This window comes from Lactuca serriola, chromosome 2 (assembly GCF_051521515.1).
Source record: "Lactuca serriola cultivar US96UC23 chromosome 2, Lser_US96UC23_V15, whole genome shotgun sequence".
Lineage (NCBI taxonomy): Eukaryota > Viridiplantae > Streptophyta > Magnoliopsida > Asterales > Asteraceae > Lactuca > Lactuca serriola.
The window spans coordinates 72,341,625-72,363,690 of record NC_136409.1 but is presented as its reverse complement, the minus strand read 5'-3'; the positions used below and the strand labels follow the sequence as shown (position 1 = coordinate 72,363,690).

The 22,066-nt window shown below is 33.5% G+C and overlaps 1 long non-coding RNA gene across 1 annotated transcript; it reads right to left on the bottom strand.

Moving 5' to 3' along the window:
* Nucleotides 1–7,164: 7,164 nt before the first annotated feature.
* LOC145086378 (uncharacterized) lies at nt 7,165–9,537 on the bottom strand. Its single transcript, XR_013700415.1, has 4 exons — nt 9,083–9,537; nt 8,672–8,941; nt 7,388–7,587; nt 7,165–7,309 (listed from the first exon to the last, which is right to left on the bottom strand). It is a non-coding gene; the product is annotated as an uncharacterized LOC145086378 (long non-coding RNA).
* Between the last annotated feature and the right edge of the window lie 12,529 nt (nt 9,538–22,066).

The following is a 22,066-nucleotide window of genomic DNA, read 5'->3' as shown; positions in this document are numbered from 1 at the left end:
GAATTTAACATTTCTAATTAAACTTTTAATCAACCTTTAAATTCCAAAACTTGAGGGCAAGTTTTGAAACATTTCAAACCATTAGGGTTTAGAATTTAAATATGCATCAAAATTAAACTATTTAATCAAAATTTAAATTCCAAAACTTGAGGGCAAGTTTTGAAACCTTTTTTCAAAACATTAGGGTTTCAACTATTTAAATTTCAAAACTACAAAACTTTTGGGGTTCAAATTTAAACTATAAACCCTAAAGGGCCAAATATGAAACTTTTCATAACAATAAGGATCAAATAACAAATAATCTAAATTAACAATTAATCACATAATTATCCATATTTGATTTATTTAATGATTTCTTGCAAAACAATTTATCAATTTACTCAAAATAATTAATCAATTATCACATAAGGAAACAATTATCTTATTAATTGATAAATATCTTCAATTAGATCAAAATTATGGTCAAATATATCATATAATCGGATTAATATTGATCTAACATGATAAGGTAACTATCCATAAGTAAAAACAACAAGAAATCCCGAAGTACCCTCCTTCTGACGAGTTGACTCGTCGAGTCAGGCTTGGACTCGTCGAGTCTGCATGGACTCGGCGAGTTCAGCCATGGACTCGGCGAGTCCAGCCTACGGAATGCAAAAAATCGAATTTTTAAGTTACAACAAGCAGCAATACAATAGAAACCAATCTAGGCTCTGATACCACTGATGGGTTTTGGTCATAAGACATCCTATGTGCTCATACAAACCCTAATGCTTGGATCTAGGTTTATCTATTGTACATGCTTTGAATCCAAGACTATAAACCCTAATTCTAGCATACAAGTAATCATATTAGATATTAGAATAAGTTTATAATGTTACCTTGATTGTTATGTAGCAATAACAATCCCAATTCCTCCTTGAATTGACTTTGGAAGGCTTAGAGTCACAAGTGTCACTCCTCTAATGACTTACAAACACCATAAGCAAGTGGAGAAGGTATAAAGAGAGAGGAGGGAGGTTAGAATTCGTATTTGGGACTTCTTGGGAAGGGATACACGAATTCATAACCCTAGGGGTGTTTATATAGGTGTAGAGATAGGGTTTCAGTCATTATCCTTATCTAGTTTCTTATCCACCAAGCAACCAATAAGATAATCCTTGAATCCTTATCATACTCGAATTATAAGGGATTTACACCTCAAATTCGTTCACCATGTATATAAGATAATCCTTACCTTATTTTGTAACTATCACATAATTACAATTCAGCCCCTCTAGTTTAATTAATTACACTTGATCACAAAATTAATTCTTAATTAATTATTGACCAATATTAATTAAACAAATATGATTTCTCCTTTAATATATTATTCTTATAACATATTAATAAATCATAATAGCCTCTCTCTCTATTTATTTCTCCAATCAAGTTGCTTTGGTGAAGGCAACCCAAAAGGACCATGCACCATCGGATCAAGTACATACCAAAATAGTTATGGACTTAGACACTAATCCAACAGTATTGTATCCTTCCTCTTTGTGTAGCTTGTTAGAAAGGGAAATCTCTATAAAAATATTTGAAATCACAAAAACCAAATCAAATTAAGAATACATAATCAGCAAAAAGAACCATGATTAATATTTGAAAAATGATAACAACAAAAGTAAAAGTTGTAACTTCTAAAGTCTAGTCTCGAAACATTGAGCATTACCATGTAGGCATGTAATACATACAATTTATGAGTTTTATATGTGATTAAAATAATGGATAAAAATTATCAACAACTTCTGAGATACTAGTTAATTTGATTATAATCCAGTTTCAATGGAAATATAAATGTCAAGACAAACTTACAGAAGTTTAACAGTCAAATTAATTACATAAAAGTAGGTTTGTTAATCTATAAAGCATTTTTATATAGATGATCATCAACTATTTAAAACCATGCCAACTTACTCAAACGTGGGGAGGAAGAGGATACTCCACCCTAGGTTTTGAATTCAATTAAATATTAAGGTCAATCCTTTTTATTTTTATAATAACAACATATATGAAAAAGATTTATAAAACATTTTATATACATGGACATCATGGGCATCAGTTATATAATTTTTTAAAAAATCACTTTTAGAAACCCTGATGTACAAAACATAGAGCATTTGATAAGCTAACAAGTAACCATTATTGATGCTCTAATAATTATACATAGCAAAATTAAAGATGTCTCATAACTTAAAAGGTCAATCATTTCCTATGTATTTTTTTTTATTATAATTGCACATTTGCACTCTAAAAGGTTGTAGTTATTTATATATACAATTTCAAACATTAAACAAAATCGATATTCCCATTGATATTCACTTGCTTACGATTTTTTTCCTACTTATGATTGCTGGCACTTAATCTATTGTAATAACAACCACATAAATTTCATAATGTAAATTATATGTTTGTATTTAGAATTAGAAAAGTACCTTTCTGTCATATGTGGACTCTATTGTTAGAATGAAAAGTTTTACCATAACCATTAATTGAGACTGATGTTTGGGTACATTTTGGGTTCAAGAGGGGCTCCCAAGCTTTCCTTTTTACATCAAAATCTTTTTCAATGTCATTGTCATCGAATTTCAACTATGAATTCACCATTGGTCGCAACACTACAGCAAACAAGATGCATACATCCTGAAAAAATTACATTCAATTTGTAAAATTTATATGTCAATCCAACCTAAGAGAGTGGTTTACATATTCCCATTTGGTGGGGGTATGTGTATCTACAATCGAGTAAATTAGTTTAATAGATAAAAGAACATAACCTTACAAATGTTAATTATAAAAAGACTTGGTTGAATGCCATGTATACAAAGAGAAGGAAATGAAATTGGATGTCTGATAAGCCAAAAGAACCTCATGGACAATAGGTCGAGCACTTGGTGTGCGATGCTCTGTCAATCCAGAAAAAATATATCATAAGCAGAGAAAAAAACCTAAAGTGAATCAAATATTATAGATCATACATCCCTATTCTCGATACTAGGGATGAGTTTTGGAACCGAAAAACCGGACCGAAACCGGAACCGGAACCGGGACCGGTATAACCGGAAAATGCTTAAACGGTCCGGGTATTGGGTTTCAAAATTACTCTTGTCCGGGTTCCGGGTATTTCGGGTATGGGTCTAACGGGTCCGGTTAATCCGGGTTTTTTAACCGGATTTGTTAAGAAAACCCGGAACCGGGTTAAATGGACCGGGTCCGGGTTTAGTGGGCCAAAGAACCAATTAAGATGTAGACCCGGTATAGATGTGGAACCAGAATGCGATTAGTTTTTTTTCCCGTGCCCTCAATGTGTTCGTCGATCTGGAAGAAAATTAAAAAAAAAGTCCATCGATCACAGAAGTCAGAATAGCGTCAATTCAAGTCGACGATTTTCATCTAGTTCTTCAATCGATTTGCAGCGACCTTTCATCCCTACAGTTGCTCACTCGATTTGCACCGATAAAGAAGCCCAAGCCTTAGTCCAAAAAGGCCGATACTAATCCTCACTTCCTTAGTTCATCGTTTAAGTTCAAATCAGTCAATTTCCTACAATCATTCCCAATTGAAGTTCAAATCAGTCTCCTACAATCAATTAAAGACCAATGGTGGACAATTGGGTAGATAACAATGAAGCTACATAAGTACGTTGTCAAATTATAATATATACTGCATAAATAAGAAATTTATATTTTGATATTCATCGATGGTTAAAGTATCTCACCTGATATGATATGTTGTTTGAATGAGTTATTCACGTTACTAATTACAAAGCAGCAACCTTTAAAATAATGTGAGGTGTCTTCAAAATTGTGTTCACGTTTTGGCCAAGTGAAGCCTCTCCATATCTTTTTGACTTACACATCCATAAACAATCATAAATAAATATATTCATAAATTGATCGCTGTTACTTTTTGTGTTATTGTTATTAAGTTGTGTTATTGTATTTTAATTGTGTTTTTATTGTTATTTATTGTAGTTTGATGATGACGAGGTGTTTGTTGACAACACTCAACAAGAAATCAATGAGGAACCAACACAAAAGAGAAAAAGAGTAGGGAAAACAAGGTCCGATTGTTGGAAATCATTTGAGAAGATTTTTATTGATGGAGTTCGGCATGGAAAGTGCAAATGGTGCGAGAGGGTTTTCAAAGCCGATGGGAATAATACCGGTACGTCTAGCTTAAATAAGCATGCAAAGAATTGTAAACAAAACCCCGAGAATTTGAAAAACCAACAAATATTACAATTTAAAAAAGAACCAACCGGGGAGGGTAGTGTTAGCACTTGGAAACATGACGACAAACGAATTAAAAAAGGCTATGTTGAATTTGTTTGTAGTGGGTGGTCTACCTTTTAAATTTGTAGAAAATGAGGCCTTTATTGAATACACAAACGCACTAAACGGGAAGGTGGTTGTACCTTGTCGAACAACAATTTCAAAAAAAGTGTCACTTTATTATCAAGAAGAAAGAAATAAGTTGGTAACATTCTTATGTAATCCACTTAACACGGTTCATTTGACCACCGATTGTTGGACAAGTCCGAGTAAAAGGGTGCATTATATTGTCATTACCGCACACATTATCAATCTAATTGTGAGAGACGGGATGAATAAAAATGACGAGAGTGTTAAATGTTTACAAGACGCCGTAAGATATATTAGAAAGTCCACACAACGGATTGCTCTATTTAAAAAGTGCATGAAAGCCGTCGGGGTGGAATCAACCAAATTTTTGTGCAACGATTGTCCCACTCGTTGGAACTCAACTTATGACTTATTGACGATTGCGGTGGATTTAGAAAAAGCTTTCTATGAGTATGAAATGGAAGGTAATTTTTTTTTCTGCATTTTTGCTGAATTTTTAGCTCTATTTAAATTGTCATATCTACTTCGTTATGAGTCCGTTTGGGCTAATTTTTTTTTTAAATTATAGTTCATTGTTTGGAAATAGTTATAGACTTTGGAAACACCTAATTTGCATGTGTTTTGAGTAAGTTACACCCCTCCAAAAATGATATATCAAAGCTGTTTTGAATATGTTAACAGCATTATTTTAGCATTTTTCGTTAACTTTAAGCTGTCATATCTACTTCGTTATGAGTCCGTTTGGGCTGAATTTTTTTTTTTTTTTTAATTATAGTTCATTGTTTGGAAATAGTTATAGACTTTGGAAACACCTAATTTGCATGTGTTTTGAGTAAGTTACAGCCCTCCAAAAATGATATATCAAAGCTGTTTTGAATATGTTAACAACATTATTTTAGCATTTTTCATTAACTTTAAGCTGTCATATCTACTTCGTTATGAGTCCGTTTGGGCTGATTTTTTTTTTTTTTTAATTATAGTTCATTGTTTGGCAATAGTTATAGACTTTGGAAAAACCTAATTTGCATGTGTTTTGAGTAAGTTACAGCCCTCCAAAAATGATATATCAAAGCTGTTTTGAATATGTTAACAACATTATTTTAGCATTTTTCGTTAACTTTAAGCTGCCATATCTATTTCGTTATGAATCCGTTTGGGCTGATTTTTTTTTTTTTTTTTTTTTTTTAAATTATAGTTCATTGTTTGGCAATAGTTATAGACTTTGGAAACACCTAATTTGCATGTGTTTTGAGTAAGTTACAGCCCTCCAAAATGATATATTAATTTTTTTTTTTGTAACATTTTTTTGATAGATCGTTCCTTTGCACGAGATGTGGTAACCCCGGTGAGTGAAGATTTTGTAACTTGTCGAGCAATGGTCTCCTTTCTTGAGAAGTTCAAGGTGAAAACAGAATTGGTGTCGACGACTTCAAAACCATTGGCAAATCGGTTTTTTGGAGAAGTATGTGGCATTTACAAACATATACAGTTTTGGTCAAAAAACAAAGGATTTTATTCAATTGGGAATGATATGATAGACAAATATGAGAAGTATTGGGGAGATTTTGAAATTTTGAATGACTACATGTACTTTGCGACTATCTTGGATCCGCGAATGAAGACAGAATTTCTTAGACATGCTTTTGAAACATTAATCAAGTACAAGATGCCGGAAAATAAACCCCTTTCCGAATTAGATATTACTGCGAAGACTAAGTCTTTAATCAAGGATATTGAATCGAGATTTGAGAACTTTTTTAATTGTTACAATACCAACTCTAATGTACCATTTGAAACCGGTGGTAGTCAAGATGCTGTGCATATTGATGATGATGACGACTTTGTGGGTGACTATTTTGCTCAATCGGTGAATTCATCGGCTTCAAAGGAAACGGAATTAACACGATACTTGAACGAAGGACAAACCCAAGGCGTTAAGGACTTTGATATATTGGTTTGGTGGAAAAATAACGCATCTCGTTACCCAATTTTCTCGCGGATGGCAAAAGGTATAATTTTAATTACTTATATTTTTTATTATAATGTAGTATAATTTAACATTATGTGTTTATGTTATTAGATCTTTTGGGCATTCAAATATCTACCGTGGCTTCCGAATCCGCTTTTAGTACAAGCGGTCGCATAATTGATAGTTATCGTGCAAACTTGTCCACACCTATAATAGAGGCTTTGGTTTGCACCTAAGATTGGGTGAGGAAATCAAAAAAGCCAATTGTTGACAACATCGATGATATTCTTAAAGATGATGACATAGCTAAAGGTAGCAAACAAATTTATTTTATTATCTAATAACAAAACATTGGTTATATGCTAACTTTCATATTATTTTTTTTATGATATGTATTAGAGTTGGAAGACGCCATACGCACCACAAATGGAAATGGAAAAAGGCCGATAGATATTAACGAGTAGTTATACTATTTTTGTTTTTTTTTATTGATAAATGATTATTGGTTTGTAAGTGTTTGTTTTGGTTGATTAATGTTTTTGAACTTGAATCAAATTTACTTGTTTGGTACTGTGCAATTGTGCATGTGGGTGTAAACAAGTATAAATGAATGATATTTTAATCAATGCATGCACATCCACATTCCACTTTATTATTTTTTTATTACTTTTATTTTAATCAATGACTTTCGTCATTTTAATAATCATTTTAATGAATGTTTCTTTTTATCCATGTTGTGGTAAAATAACAATTAAAAGAACATAACACAAGCAAAGAAGGGGACAATGGTTGGGTCCAAGTTCATGGTACCTATTGAACAATTCAAAATCAAAGTCTAATATTCAAAACAATTCAAATCAAAATTCTTAAACAATTAAGAACAAAACAACACTTATTCCTTGACCATCTTGTCGAGTTAACGCATCTTCAATCTCTATACATAAAACAAAAATAAACATATTTAGTATTAAAAAAATGTTACCAAATAAATTAAAAGCACAAAACTTATTACCTAGCTATATTATTCGGATTTTTGGCACACGTACGACAATGTCTATTAAGACTACTTGTACCGTGTCTTGATGGATCGGCTTTAAGTGTAGCGAAACAATACTTACACCTTGCTTGCCTTCGTTCAACCCCATCATTTTCTACTACCCACAACATTTCAAAATGTTGCCAACATGTGGACCTCTCCTTCAAATTCAAATGCTAAACAAATTAAGTAAAAAAAAATTAGGTAGATTTAAAGCATGTAAAAAATGAAGTATCAAAGTTATAAAACTAATAGATTCAAAACGGAACCTAATTGAAGTATAAAGACGTAAATTAGTCAATTACTTTAAATGCATATTTGTATAAAATTAAAAAGAAACATACTTGAATTGGGAGGTTAGCTTCCATGAATGTTCTTGAAAAGAAAAAACAACTCAAAACCTTCAACTTAGAGAATAATAAGTTAAATGAAAATGTAGAGGTGGAAGGACCTATTTATAATGAGAAGTTGTGAGATGTTGACAAAACATGAAAATTAAAAGATTGCTAATGTCAACAAATTTGTCTCTTGCTTTTATGTTCAAATTTTCAAAGTTGAAGCCTTCAAGGTCAAAAATATAAAAAAACAAGTTAGTGTGGTTGCAAATAAATAAATAACTAACAATTTAAAATTTCAACATATCTTAAATTAAAACACACAACCCAAAATAAATTATCCAATAGTCAAATACATAATTTCTTTAAAAAAAAAATCAATGTACAGTGATAAAAAAATGGGTCAACTTGATCAAATAAGGCATGTAAGTTAACTAACTGTGATATGACCTAAATGTCATTTTTTTTAAACAAATATATTGTTATATCTATTTATTTATTTATTTATTTATTTTTAAATAAATCAATGTCGTCAATAACCTAATAACCTAAATGTAATTTTTTGTTTGTTAATTTTTTTATAACGGTTGAAAGATTATGGGTAATAAAAAAAAATCCGGTTTTTCCGGTTCTAAACCCATTTGACCCGGTTCTACTTTACTCACTTTCCTATTTCCGGGTTTTTCGGTTCTAGACCCACTTTACCCGGAACCAAACCCAGAACCGAACCGGACCCGGTTCCTATATACCGATCCGGTTTCCGGTTCTTAAAAGTATCGTTAAACGGTTCCGGGTTTTCCGGGTCCGGGTCCATCGGGTCCGGGTTTGGACCCACTTTCATCCCTACTCGATACCACCACCATTCGACCAAACTAGTTACATTTTATAAGAAAGAGAATTAATGGAAATTTGAATGAAGAGGTACCTGTAAAAGCTCCCGTCAAAGCTCCTTCCGTTTACAAATGAAGAACAATGTAAGGGAAGACTATCCAATAGCCCTTTGCTTCCCAAATAAAAAACAGAGTAAGGGAAGAGTTTTTTCTGAGTTTAATGGCGTTAAATATTTTTAACCTTGTTAGTCCGCTTTTTTTTTTCGGAAATGAAATAGAGCTAATAGACCTTCATCGCCCCTGACGTCAAAGTCGATAACAACACATTCACTACTGTTCGGTGGATGTTGTATTGATTGTATATGCTATCACACGGGAAGAGAAAAAAAAATAGAATTAGAAAGCTACAATTACAAATATAAATCATTTGAACTCCCACTAATAAGAATCTAAATAGGAGATGGTCGAGTGGTTGAAAGAGAGTGAAACAACTGAAGAATGTATACCTGCTTAGGGTTCGTGTTTGTGATTATGATAATGAAAACCCAAAAAATCCACTACAATATGCCATAAATCATATTTGATATGCCATCTATACAGCCAAACTCTGAAATCTATCATACATAAGATCTTATATGGTAAAAGATAAATCCTTGGTACCCGGGAGACTATTGGAGGTTTTTGGTTGATTCATAGAAGAACAAGGCGGTGTTCCAATGGTGTTGGTGAGGAGGATAGACGGTGATTCTCCACTAATCATTGGGAGGATGAAAGAAGGGGGGATGGATTGGGGTAGTGTGGTGTGAATGAAAAGAGTTCTCTATTCCATTGAGCAAATTTGATTTCACCAAAAAAAAAAGAGGAATGCCTTTAGATGTGGAGGGAAATAGGAGCGGGAGATGAATTTTCAATAAGATATAGTGACACAAAAATATATGTGCCACCAAAAAGATAATATAGTGGCGCAAAACAAAATGTGCCACTAAATATAAATTTATTTGTAGTGAAGGATAATTTTTTGTGTGGCATACATTTTGTGCTACTAAATACCATTTCGATTCTATAATTTATGTTATTTTTAGTGGCACTTTTTAATTGCCACAAAAAAATTGTAGCACATATTTTATGACATTAAATACTCATGCGATTCTAGAATTACACTACTAATATCGACATTTTTTAGCTATTATATGGTATAAAAAGAGTAATTACAATTATAATCCATCGAAAATAATAAAAAACAAATTTTTTTTTATCAATGTCAGATAAGTCTATATGCCTAAACACGTAGACGCTAAATATAAAAATATCTAAACAAAAGAAATAAAAACTTTAAACTTAATTGCGTTTGAACTTCTTCACCAATTTTCATACTATCATGAATAACCTCATAAAAAATCAATACTAGTAATTCCCTGTCAAATACACAAATAAAGATAACTCAAAATACACTTAAATAAGTTATAATTAACAAAGTCAATAGTTAAACGTTGAACACAAATCAACTATGTAATATAAGAACAACTGTAGAAAGAAAAAGATAGAGGTTTGATGAATTTTAGAAGATGATATTTGGTGGATTGTATTAGAGTTGTGTGGAAATTTATAAGTATTCCATAGGCTCTGTAATAAAAAATGAAAACATCGGTCATTACTACTACAACATAGGGTAACTGAAAAAAAAAAAAGACAATCAAATGGTAGATGATGTATGTACTTATATTTTCATATTCCTAAGCACTCGGGACATGTTTACAATATACCATTCCAACACATTTGAAATATCATTAGATCCTTGGGTAATTGTGGAGTCAATTGCAATGGCTTGTGGGGAACCCTACATAAGAATATAAATTTTAAAAAGATTGTCACTGTTATTTTTTGGGAACTATTCACGTTCCATGTCTTAGTGTTTTAAGTATAACCTCATACCTTCTTTCGAGCACCTAATTATAAAAACAGTAAAGTAAATTAGATAAATTTCAATTAGAGTCTAAAAAACTATGTATTGACTACTCCTGATAGATATCTTATCTGCACTAGATCTGAAATATTCTGAAGCCATCTCCAAACTAGAATAGTACCTATTTAATATTATATATACATAGTAGAAACAGTTATTAATATCTTTACATATTACATATACAAGTAGAGTTAACATTTAACAGTACCTTCCATTTACATCAATGAAATCTCTGATACCACCACCAATTGTAAGTGATACACAAACATTCTCTGATGTGTATTTCTGTGACATCCCTATTTTCATGGCAAAAAAGACCGATTTTGTGTATGTATTATAAAAATCAGAGTATCTCTTTTAATAAAAATGATGCAGAATTTGTTCCCATTAAAACATGATAAATACGTTATCAAAGCATTTCCGAAGAAAAGTATTTTTATTCATTTTAAAACATTTGGGATGCCATCATCAATACAGAAACATACGCATAAACAAAACTTACATTCATTATCATTAGTGATTTATATCTCCTTAATCTCACAGTGTAATGTAACTTCATATCAACATATGTAATATAAATAAACTGAGTGGGTCAGGTTGGGAAACCTGGTGAGTACATAGGGTTTTCAACCCACAATATTATAATTATTATGTTTAATCATCAAACAGTTAACCCAATTACCCTTCCCCATTATCTGTTGGGTTTTGGTATAATACAACATCCTATGTGCACATACAACCCTAAATACCTTGGATCTATGTTTTCACTAATTATACATGCAAATGGTTTCCAAGGTATTGAACCTATAGCTAGCATGCAATTGTCATACAAACTAGATAAAATACTAAATAGTGTAACATACCTTTTTGTGTGCCTGGAGGTCTTGATGTATTTGGCCTTAAGAACTTAGCCCCAATAGTGTGGAAGCCTCAAATGAAGTCACAACACATCAAGGACAAAGTCAGGACTTGATAGAGAATCTCCATGCACTCTAAAACCTTCATGAACTCCAAGAACATGCACAACACTAAAAGTGATGGTTTTTAGGTCATAACATACGTATTTATATGTGTTGAATTCTAAGAGTCATGGGTATAACCCAAACCTATATCCATGGATTTTATGATCCATGGTTCATGTGGCCTAGCTCTTTCTGTATCCATACATACACTTGGTCCAACATGGATCATAAGCCCAACACACATAAATATAACTAATTACCATAAATAGTCCCCATAGTTTTAATTAGTCTCTTTTGATTACTAAATTAATTCCAAATAATTCTTGATCAATACTAATTAAAACATATCATTTCATATTAATATATTAGAACTTATAATATATTAATAAATCATATATAACCTCTTCTCTCAAAAGTCCATCCTAACAAATTGTCCTAATGATATGCAAACCAAATGGACCATGCTACTCTCGGGTCGAATACATACCAATAATAGCTATGGGCTTAGACACCTAATCCAACAGTCTCCCACTTGGATAAGTCTAAAACTATTATTGTGTATGACTCCAAGATCCTGACTAGCAATCATAGCTCTTAAAAGCCACTGTCAAACTCTGAACAAATCAATGACATTTCCATTAGATAAGGGATCATATATTCCTCCATTCTAGATATCATATGGACTGAGACATGGATTATAATCATTCTCTCTGTCCATTTTTTGTTTCCCGATTTTCTAATTTATGACGACTGACTAATTGAATAAATCAAATCAGTCCAGGCCCGGCCGAGCACTTACGTTTGTCATCACCAAATCATCGAAGGGCCCACAAATATCCCTACAAGGGTAAAAGGAATGGATAAACTTTGACTCATATGCTCATTCTACTACTTGTTGAATCATACATAAAGGCACGTTTTATAACATCGAGTTACCAAATCCATTTACGTGCAGTCAATGTATAACCAACTCATAGGCAACAAGTCATAGCTCTAGGTTTGAAGAATATAAGATAATATCATCTCATGATCACTCGTGATAAAATCCATGAAGTGATTCAAATGAGCGTGGGTTGAATCCAATACTCGAATCCCTATTCCAGGAGTACTCATGAATGTTGTAGTAACTCTTACTATGTCCACTACCTTGGACATCTACAAACCCGATTCATGACAATCTTGCCTTAATACCTACTTCCAACGTATTATCAACTGTGAATGGTTCGAATAAATTAGTCACTCAGAAAGAATAACCTAGTTATTCTGGAAGTCAGAACATGCAAAGTGAAACACAAGAATAATACTAATCCTCTATGGTCCCAAGGACCTTTGAGAGTAAATAGAACACCTTTTATTTAAACACCATATTTATTACTCATTATTCATTGCATAATGTTTCAAATAATCAACTTTATACTTGAATTAAAACAATAGTTGTCCCATGCTCCAAGCATGTAAACTATGTTTTCTAAACACTAGTCATGTTATACACCAAGTATGCACACTATGTTTATCTATGATCTTTACTTTGTGAAATAGATCAATTGAACATGATTCTAATGATGCTCATTTCACAATCCCAATCCCTTTTGTAAATGTAAGAATACCAAACTCTTTCCATTTACTGTAATATGTTAGATTCTAAGCTTATATGTAATGATTCTCTTGTAATGAATATGCACACAAGTCACAAAGGCTTGGAAACAGACATTACAAAGTATTCCAATGGAAAGCAATTCCGTGGAAATGAAGTCTCAAATTCAAAGTACATTCCTTTGAACATCCTCCTTTTCATTAAGTTATTTTAATCTTCCACCTATGGAAACAATTCCATATTCCCATTTTGACCATCACTTTTTGAACAAGAGTTGCCTCTTTTCAAAATATGTCAATATGGTTCTTACTCTATACTTCTAATTGTCTAAGAGCAACCAATCTTTGGTATACCTCAAATTGTTCTAGACAATTTGCTTAATCATTTTAGTCATTTCCAGTTCTATTCCTTTTTCCATCTTAATGCCCTAGGCATTTGGAAAATTTAGAACGGATTAGTACATGTAATCGAACCTATACCTGAAGCATATAGGACACGATTCATGCTATAAATTTTTTATTTTCCATATTCTCACAATTCGAACTATGAAGATGTATGCCGTAATCATAATCGAATTTTGAGAACGCATCATATATAGAATTTCTTTATGTTGAACCATTCCAACATAACATTCTAATATATTCTTGACTAAATATTATTAAAATCTCAATCTAATCTTGTAGAATTGGAATGAAGTATAAAATCCTCTCCCTTAATTATAGCAAAAAAAACTTTTTCAAGGAGAATTGAAACTTTTGTTTTCTATAATTAATATTGCTAACTTGCAACACTTAACATAATAATCATGCTCCCACTAGCATAATGATTATTATCTTACTAGCATAACACTTATTCTCCCATTAGCTTTGACATGTATTCAGAGATCAACTCGGCTCTTGGAAATCATTACTTTATTGACTTTCTTACCAAAGTTCAGATATCTGGTATGCAATTGCTTTGATAAGACTTTATCAAAAATATACACCTTTACTTAAAATCTACTTAGTGAAAGAGTTTCCTCACCATCATTTTCATGAATCGAAGAGAAACCTTATGACACTTATATTTTATGTTGTAAGCATTCCTATCCATGTAAATTTGTCAAAACCATAATCACAAGACAAGGTTAGTGACAAATCCAGACTCATATGGACTGAAGGTCGTGGGCTAGTGATTAACAATACTCTTGATTAGTTCTTTGAAATTATTTCAGGATCTTTTAGACTCCCACTGTCCTCTTGACATACAAGACTCTCTTGTCAAGAACCATTCCTTGACAAAACAAATATTCAAGAGTTAGTGCGAAATCTTATCAAGTTAAACACTTCACACAATTGGTCTTATTTATCTTTGTCTTATCCAAGACATCACAACTTACTAATTTCAAATGTACAAGAGTATAAAACATTTTACTCTACATTTGAAAAGTGTTATAAAACTTCTAAAGATCATGTTACTCAAGTTACAATCTTGGAGTATAACACCAGGATTTGTTTTTGGAACGAAGTATGATTTATCTTTTGATTTAACCATTTCAACAATTCACGATTCCTCTCCTTAGGCAAACAAACGCACTAAGGTGTCCTTAGAGGATCAATTGTGATATGGTTCCATAATGACTAAGATAATCATAAAACAAGATACACAAGTACTCTCCCATTTCTTCAGATTGGAGAAACTTTTATCTTTCTGCCTTATTTGATTCTTCTTATTCATTCTAACATACATTGAAACTTTTCCAATGTTTTAGAATTACACTTAAACTTGTAAGCATAATCATATTTACTAGACTTTAGTAAATCATAACGAATAATCTTATCAAATTTTGTGGTGGACCTGACTAGTGCATAACCTAATATACCCGATCCTTTAGTCCTTATCTTGACTCACATGCGAATGTGAACAAGGAATTAGTCTTAATTTACCAAAGATGAAAATTCTCATTCATCACACAATACAACTTGCATGATTCCAAGTTTTTATCCAACTAAAACTTGGGTGATGAGAATCTTTCCTTATTTGATAAATTATAACACTACCACAAACGAAAGAATCAAATCCATTTACCAATATTGCTTATCAATAGAAACATATAAACAACAACAATTTTTTTATTTTTATTTTTATTTTTTGACAAATGCCATTGTAAGGATACTTAAATTAAATAAAACAAATTTTTTTCCTTGTAATTTAAAACTTGCGGAAAAACTTATCCTTACAATGTAAATACATATGAAACTTTGTTGTTATCTATTCCTAAGCAATATCTCATAACTCCTATACAGTGGCTCAAAATTCTGGTCATTGAATCATACGATCAGAATCAACACACATTTTCCTTAAGCTTCCTTTGATTCTTCAAAAACATCATAATGTAATTACATTACATCATGTATTAAGAATCTACAAAGAGAATTAATAGAGTTAGATAACGGACTTTACCTGAAGTGGAGTCAAACTTTTGACTTTACCATCCTTATGAGGTTTCAGGTAAATTCGGCAGCTTCGCAACCAATGCCCCTCCTATTGGCAAAAGGAAACATATAAACTCTTTGGAGATGGTATACGGGACTATCACAGACTTAGCCTTTCTCTTTACCATTAGGTCAAATGACTTGACCATGGCTAATCCCTTTCAATTGGGAAGAGAAAGTTTTTCTGGACTTCCAATGTCACCAATATCAACGTCCAAATAGGTTTGGGAAGTATATATGTCAATCTAATTTGCTTTACCAATACTCCAAATCATTGCTGATTCAGCATCATCAAGCAAATATGTAAGATCATTAAGGGTCATCTCATAGTCTGTGTCACACCCCCGAACCAGACGGCGGAAATGTCCGGGGGCTTGCGCGTGACTTCATCTTGAAATATCATTACAGTGAATATAGTTGAAACATAATATCATCATCATCACACATGTAATATTACAACATTCATTGTTTACATCGAGTATTTTATTTGAATATTACATGCCAAAATAGTAAGAGTATGATGAAACAAAATATCACACAATATCCATTAGTTTGTTTCGTTCATCCTGCTTCAATGGTCTCCTGAGAATACAAGTTATTTTGAAAACGGTCAACATAAAAATGTTGGTGAGTTCATAAGCATGTTTGTAAAAATGATTTGTATAACTTTGAAAACCACCAGAAAATCCGATATTTTCTGAAAACTGTTTGGTGTGTTTGTATTAGATCTTGTATTAATGCATGTATGCTATTGTTTATTTGACTAAAAAGGTAAAGAGAATGTAGAGAGAATGTAAGAGCATGTAAAGAGAATGTTCCCAGACAACCCGACGTTGCCAAAAAAAAAAGATGTCTTCCGTAAACTTCATAACGTTAATTCCTCTAAGCGAGCCGTCATAACCATACTAAATAATGACAATTTCACCTGTCTTGGCGTCGTTGGACGTCGACGGAAAATAGAATAAGGTTTTCGTCACCCTAGACTGAGTAAGTCTAACTGTGGCGAACAGCTGAGGTGTGGGGTGTCAACCCCATATAGATCTATACACAAATCCCCGTTCTCCCTCCAGGAGACTCTGGTTATAACTACAGGCTACGATCGTACACTTAATAAGTGCCAACCGATAAAAACTCGCTAGATCCTTAATCGAATTTACGCGAAGAAAAATGTATAAACTCATTCTAGGACCAATGATCCATGTAAGTGAGCCACTAAGGCATCGCTAAACATGTAAATCATTTCAAGACCCAAATGGAATGAGATTATATAACATGGGCCCAAAATATATATGAAAGGACAACTAAGGCCCATTTCACATATAAAGTATTTACATGCCCAAATAGCACACAAATAGTATCCAAGGTCCGTCGCACATGTTAATGGGTCAATGAGGCCCAATAAACATGTAAATAGTATACAGGACCTATCACACATAGAAATGGGTGACTAAGGCCCAATAACCTAGAAAATGATCAAAATAAATCCATTTGTTGGTTTATCATTGGTTTTAGTTCAAGTATTCACTAAAATAGCATAAAAAGAAGAACGCATATAAAACCCATTCACAGGCCCAATAAACATGTAACTGGACCACTAAGGCTCACTATACGTGTCTATTATTTTCAGGCACAAAAGGAATGTGAATGTCTATCCTAGACCCAATATACATGTAAAATGACACAAAGGCCCGCTAAACATGTACATTATTTCTAGGCCCAATAAGGATATGAATATCGTTTTTAACCCGTTTGTTATTGTTTTGTTTATTTTAGCTTGATTATTTACTAAGTTGATATAAAAAGCCCACCTTTTTGTAAAAAACGACGTTCGTGGCCCAATAAGCCAAAAATTTACAATTAAGGCCCAATTTTTGTAAGAATAACACTTTAAACTCCAATTTTGTTAAAAACTTGTGTTGATGACTACTTTGTGATAAAAATAACATTTTAAACCCATTTTTGGCTTGGTTGTTGTGAAAATACACATTTTTCTGGTTTTTGGCTTTTCCGACCTAGTTTTTAGAAAATTTGTAGAAAATTCATCGTAAGTCGAAATTTGGATCCGTAAATTCCGGAAGTTTGGAAATTTTGTCTACTTTGTTCACAATGTTTCTCATAATTTTTGATGGCCTCAAACTAGTGCGAAATTGCTCATCTTCACAGGTTGGTCCGAAATTATTTCAAATATGATAGACAGTTTTGTAAAATTCTCCAAAAATTGTAGAAAAATCGTATGAAAACGTGCGAGTAGTCATTTTAAAGGTATAAACCTGAACTTTAACCATGTATAACAGTTTTGAAAAATACTTCCATTTGGATGGTAAAAGCAGTCCGAGATTGGACCCAAACTTTTCTATCAGGAGCTATTTTGTGAGTTTAGTTTATAAATCTTTGAACACAACACTTAGTTTTGCTATATAAAGTATACAAATCCCAGATCTACATGTTTACATGTAATAATTTTGATAAAACATACTTTTCTCAAGATGAATATGAAGATCCTAGTGATAAACTTCAAGTTTCTTAACATATTTTTAGATTAGTGAAGTAATCAATACATAATCACCAAATGTTTCAAGAAAACACACATAATCATGCATATACGCATAGATCTACACAAATAAACTTGTATTCTCCCCCAAAAACAAGTAAAAACCAAAAACAAGGGGGTATGAACTCACCTTGGGGTTTGGTTCGGTTTTGGTGAGAAGATGGAAGGAGAATTCGGCCTAGCTTGCTTTTTGAGAGGAGTTTTCGAATTCAAGATGGATCAATGATGATCATTTTGGTGAAGAATCCTCTTGAAACTACACACCAAACTCGATATTTTTGATGGAAGAAGGAAGAGGTTTTTGAGAGTGTTTGAGAGAGTTTTTGAGAGAGAAATGAAGGTGGTGAGAGTGTTTGGCCGAGAGTATGGAGAGGAGAGGGAAGAGAGTTGGTGAGGTGACATGCTTGGAAGTATGGGGGTCCTTGCATGGATATATGTTGAACATTATGGAGGTGGCACCTCCTAAGTCAAATCTTATTACATTTCTCTTTTTTTTTTTCCTGTTTTATTGATGTTGGGCCCAGATCCTTGGGCCAAGGGGTGGGAATGGAATATTTTGAGCCCATTAACATTTAGTTAGGATTTTTGAAACCTAAACATAAGATTTTCGGCCCACTGGGCTCATTAGATAGCTCACGGCCCAAATTTGCATAAAGGAATGGATTTGAGTCCATTAAAGCTAATTGAATTTGTTATGGCCCAATAAGGCCCATTAGAAATAAGATGGATCATTTTAGGCCCAAAGTAGTCAAGTTGAAAGTTTATTGGTTCGTTAGACCTAATAAGAGAATCATAGTCCATAATAATCTTAAATTGGGATTTCTAAGGTTTCCAAACCTTTGTTGAACATATGAGATGTATTTGAACGAGAATGAAGTATAGTATTCACTTATAGTACAAGTTATTACATTAGGTGAATGATTACATGAGAGTAGAATTTCCTAGCAAAAATGCTAGTTGTGACATCATCCCCCTGTTAGAGGGAATTTCGTCCCGAAATTCTTTCGAAATATAGGTTCATGAATGAGAGAATACATGAGGGTAAATCTGCTTTAGCTGGTCCTTGCGTTCCCATGTGAATTCCGGTCTATGCTTAACGTTCCATCGAATCTTCACAATTGGAATGGGACATTGTTTTGTACACTTTACTTCCTTATGCGATACATCGACGGGTTCTTCGACGAACAGGAGATTCTTGTTTACTTCAACCTCTTTCTAAAGGAATGATAAGAGTTTTGCCTGATAGGAACTTTTTCAGATTCGATACGCTGAACACAGGGTTTATGTTGCTGAGCTCTACAGGCAGCTGTAGCCTATAAGTCTTTGAACCAATCCGAGCAAGAATCTCGAACAGTCCGATGTATCGTGGGTTTAGTTTTCTCGTTTCCTAAAGCGAATCATTCCTTTCCAAGAAGATTCCTTTAATAACATGCGATCCCTGGTTTGAGGGTGGTAAACAATGATCGTACTTAACTATGTTCCCATAGCCTTCTGAAATGACTGTCAAAGTCTTGAAGTAGTCCTGTTATCTCGATCCGAGATAATAGATACTGATATTTCATGGAGTCTCATGATCTCTTGGATATAGATCCATGCTAAACTTCCTTCTTGTTTGATTTACGTATTAGCAGGAAATGGGCAGATTGGGTTAACCTATCGACGATCACCCAGATAACACCCAATTCAACTCGCATACCTATAAGCTTCGTCTTTCAACTGTGAGAGTTTTATCCATCTACGTAGCGTTTTCTTCATGATATTCTCCGACTTTGATGCTTTCAAGGCTGGTCGTAGGTGTTGATAGTGTTTTGTTCTTGCTTCGTGAGCAGATGAGTATGTTATCAATGAAAATAATTAAAAAGGCTGAGGAGGAATGGTTGGGAGAACTCGGTTCGTAGGATCCATGAATAGTGTGGGAGCATTCGTTAGACCGAAGGGTATCACAATGAATTTGAAATGGTCGTGACGAGTTCGGAAGGCAGTTTTTGGAATGTCGTCTTCTCGGACTCGAAGTTGATGATAACCGGTTCTTAGATCTATTTTAGAGAAGTAACTAGCTCCTTGGAGCTAGCCAAATAGATCGTCAGTCCGGGGGAGTGGGTATCGATTTTTGATAGGGAGCTTATTCAATTTCCTAAGATCGATGTACCTTCTGAAGGATCCGTCTTTTTGAAGAATAAGACTGGAGCTGTCCAGGGTGAGAAGCTTGGTCTGATGAATCCTTTGCTCTGAAATTTTCTTGATGGTCTGGATAACTTATGAATTTCGGCGGGAGTCAACCTATAGGGTGAATTGGCAATTGATGTGGTTCCCAGTATGTGGTCGATTCGAAATTCTACCTGTCTTTCTGGAGGTATTCCCGGAAGTTCTTCGGGAAATACATTCGTAAAATTGCATGCTACCGGAATACCTTGTATGCTTACTTCTTCCTTGGTCTTGTCCACAACATGAGCAAGGAAAACGTAGTTCTTCTGTTGCAGAAACTTCTGTGTGACATCCCCATTTTCACGGCCAGAAAAGACCGATTTGTTTATGCTTTGTTTTATAAAATCAGAGTAATCTTTTAAAGAAAACAGTTGCGGAATTTGTTCCCAAAACAAGATATGATAATAACTTATCAAAACATTTCTCAAAGAGAATGTATTTTCATTTAATAATAAAACCTCGGGATGTCATGTTCCAATACAGACATATAAGCATAAACAGAACATACATTCAATTACACTAATGATTTATATCTCCTTTAAATCTCTCTGTGATATATGTCTTCATATCGATACCTGTGATACAAAGAAAACTGAGTGGGTCAGGCTTGGGAGCCTGGTGAGCATATAGGGTTTTCATCCCACAATGTTATATCATATATTTATAAATATAGAACATTCAAACTTGTACAATTTCACCATATAAAGGCAACTCTTGTCCCACCCCATCGATCCTCACAACGACACGATCTAAACTCTCGTATCTAAAATTTTCCTTTTTACCTGATCCCTACTCACGGATCTAAAACTAACCCTTTTCACCTGATCCATACTCACGGATCTAAAACTACCTGATCCATACTCACAGATCTAAAACTAACCTCCTGATCTGATCCATACTCCCGGATCAATAATTGTACCGAATCCATACTCCCGGAATAAGGACAATTAACTATACCCTAATCCTTATCTGATCCATACTCCCGAATAAATAATTGTGCCCAGTCCATACTCCCGGACTAGGGACAATTAACTTAGTCTTAATCCATACTCCAGGACTAATAACAAGTTTTATCTCTTTACCTGATCCATACTCCCGGATCTAAAACTAACCTCTTGGTCTAATCCATACTCCGTTGAATAGCTAGATCAACAACAACAACATCGGGGCCTCTCATCTGTTTATCACACATCAACTATCTACCCATGTTCTACCCAACATATTAGTAGATAAAAATATATATTTTTATACATAGTTTAAATCCTGTATAGCATTCTGATTCAATACCTATCCCACATACAGATGAGGCACATCCACATAACACGTATTTCATAGAGAATCAATCAGATCTATGAGATAGAAGAAAGTGAATATACATTCACACACATAACAACAAAATTATACACATAACACGTATTTCGTATAAAATACTTCATAATTATGCGTTAGAAGAAAGCAACCACACACTCACTTGATTAGAAGATGATCGGACAGCACTACGACTTGTAGAAGTAGTATTTTTCAGTAGATCTGGAAGATCTTCACAAAAACTGGGCTCCTCGCGGGCAGAGCTTCAGCTCGGGATCACACTTCTCGGGATCTTCGGGGCTTCGGGACTTGCTTCGGGGCTCGGGAATATTACCGGGGCTTCGGGGTAGTTCTGGCACGCAAATCAAGTAAAACGGGAGAGAGAAGAGAGAAAAAGAACAAATGAGTCGGCTGCCCTCGCATCCTATTTATA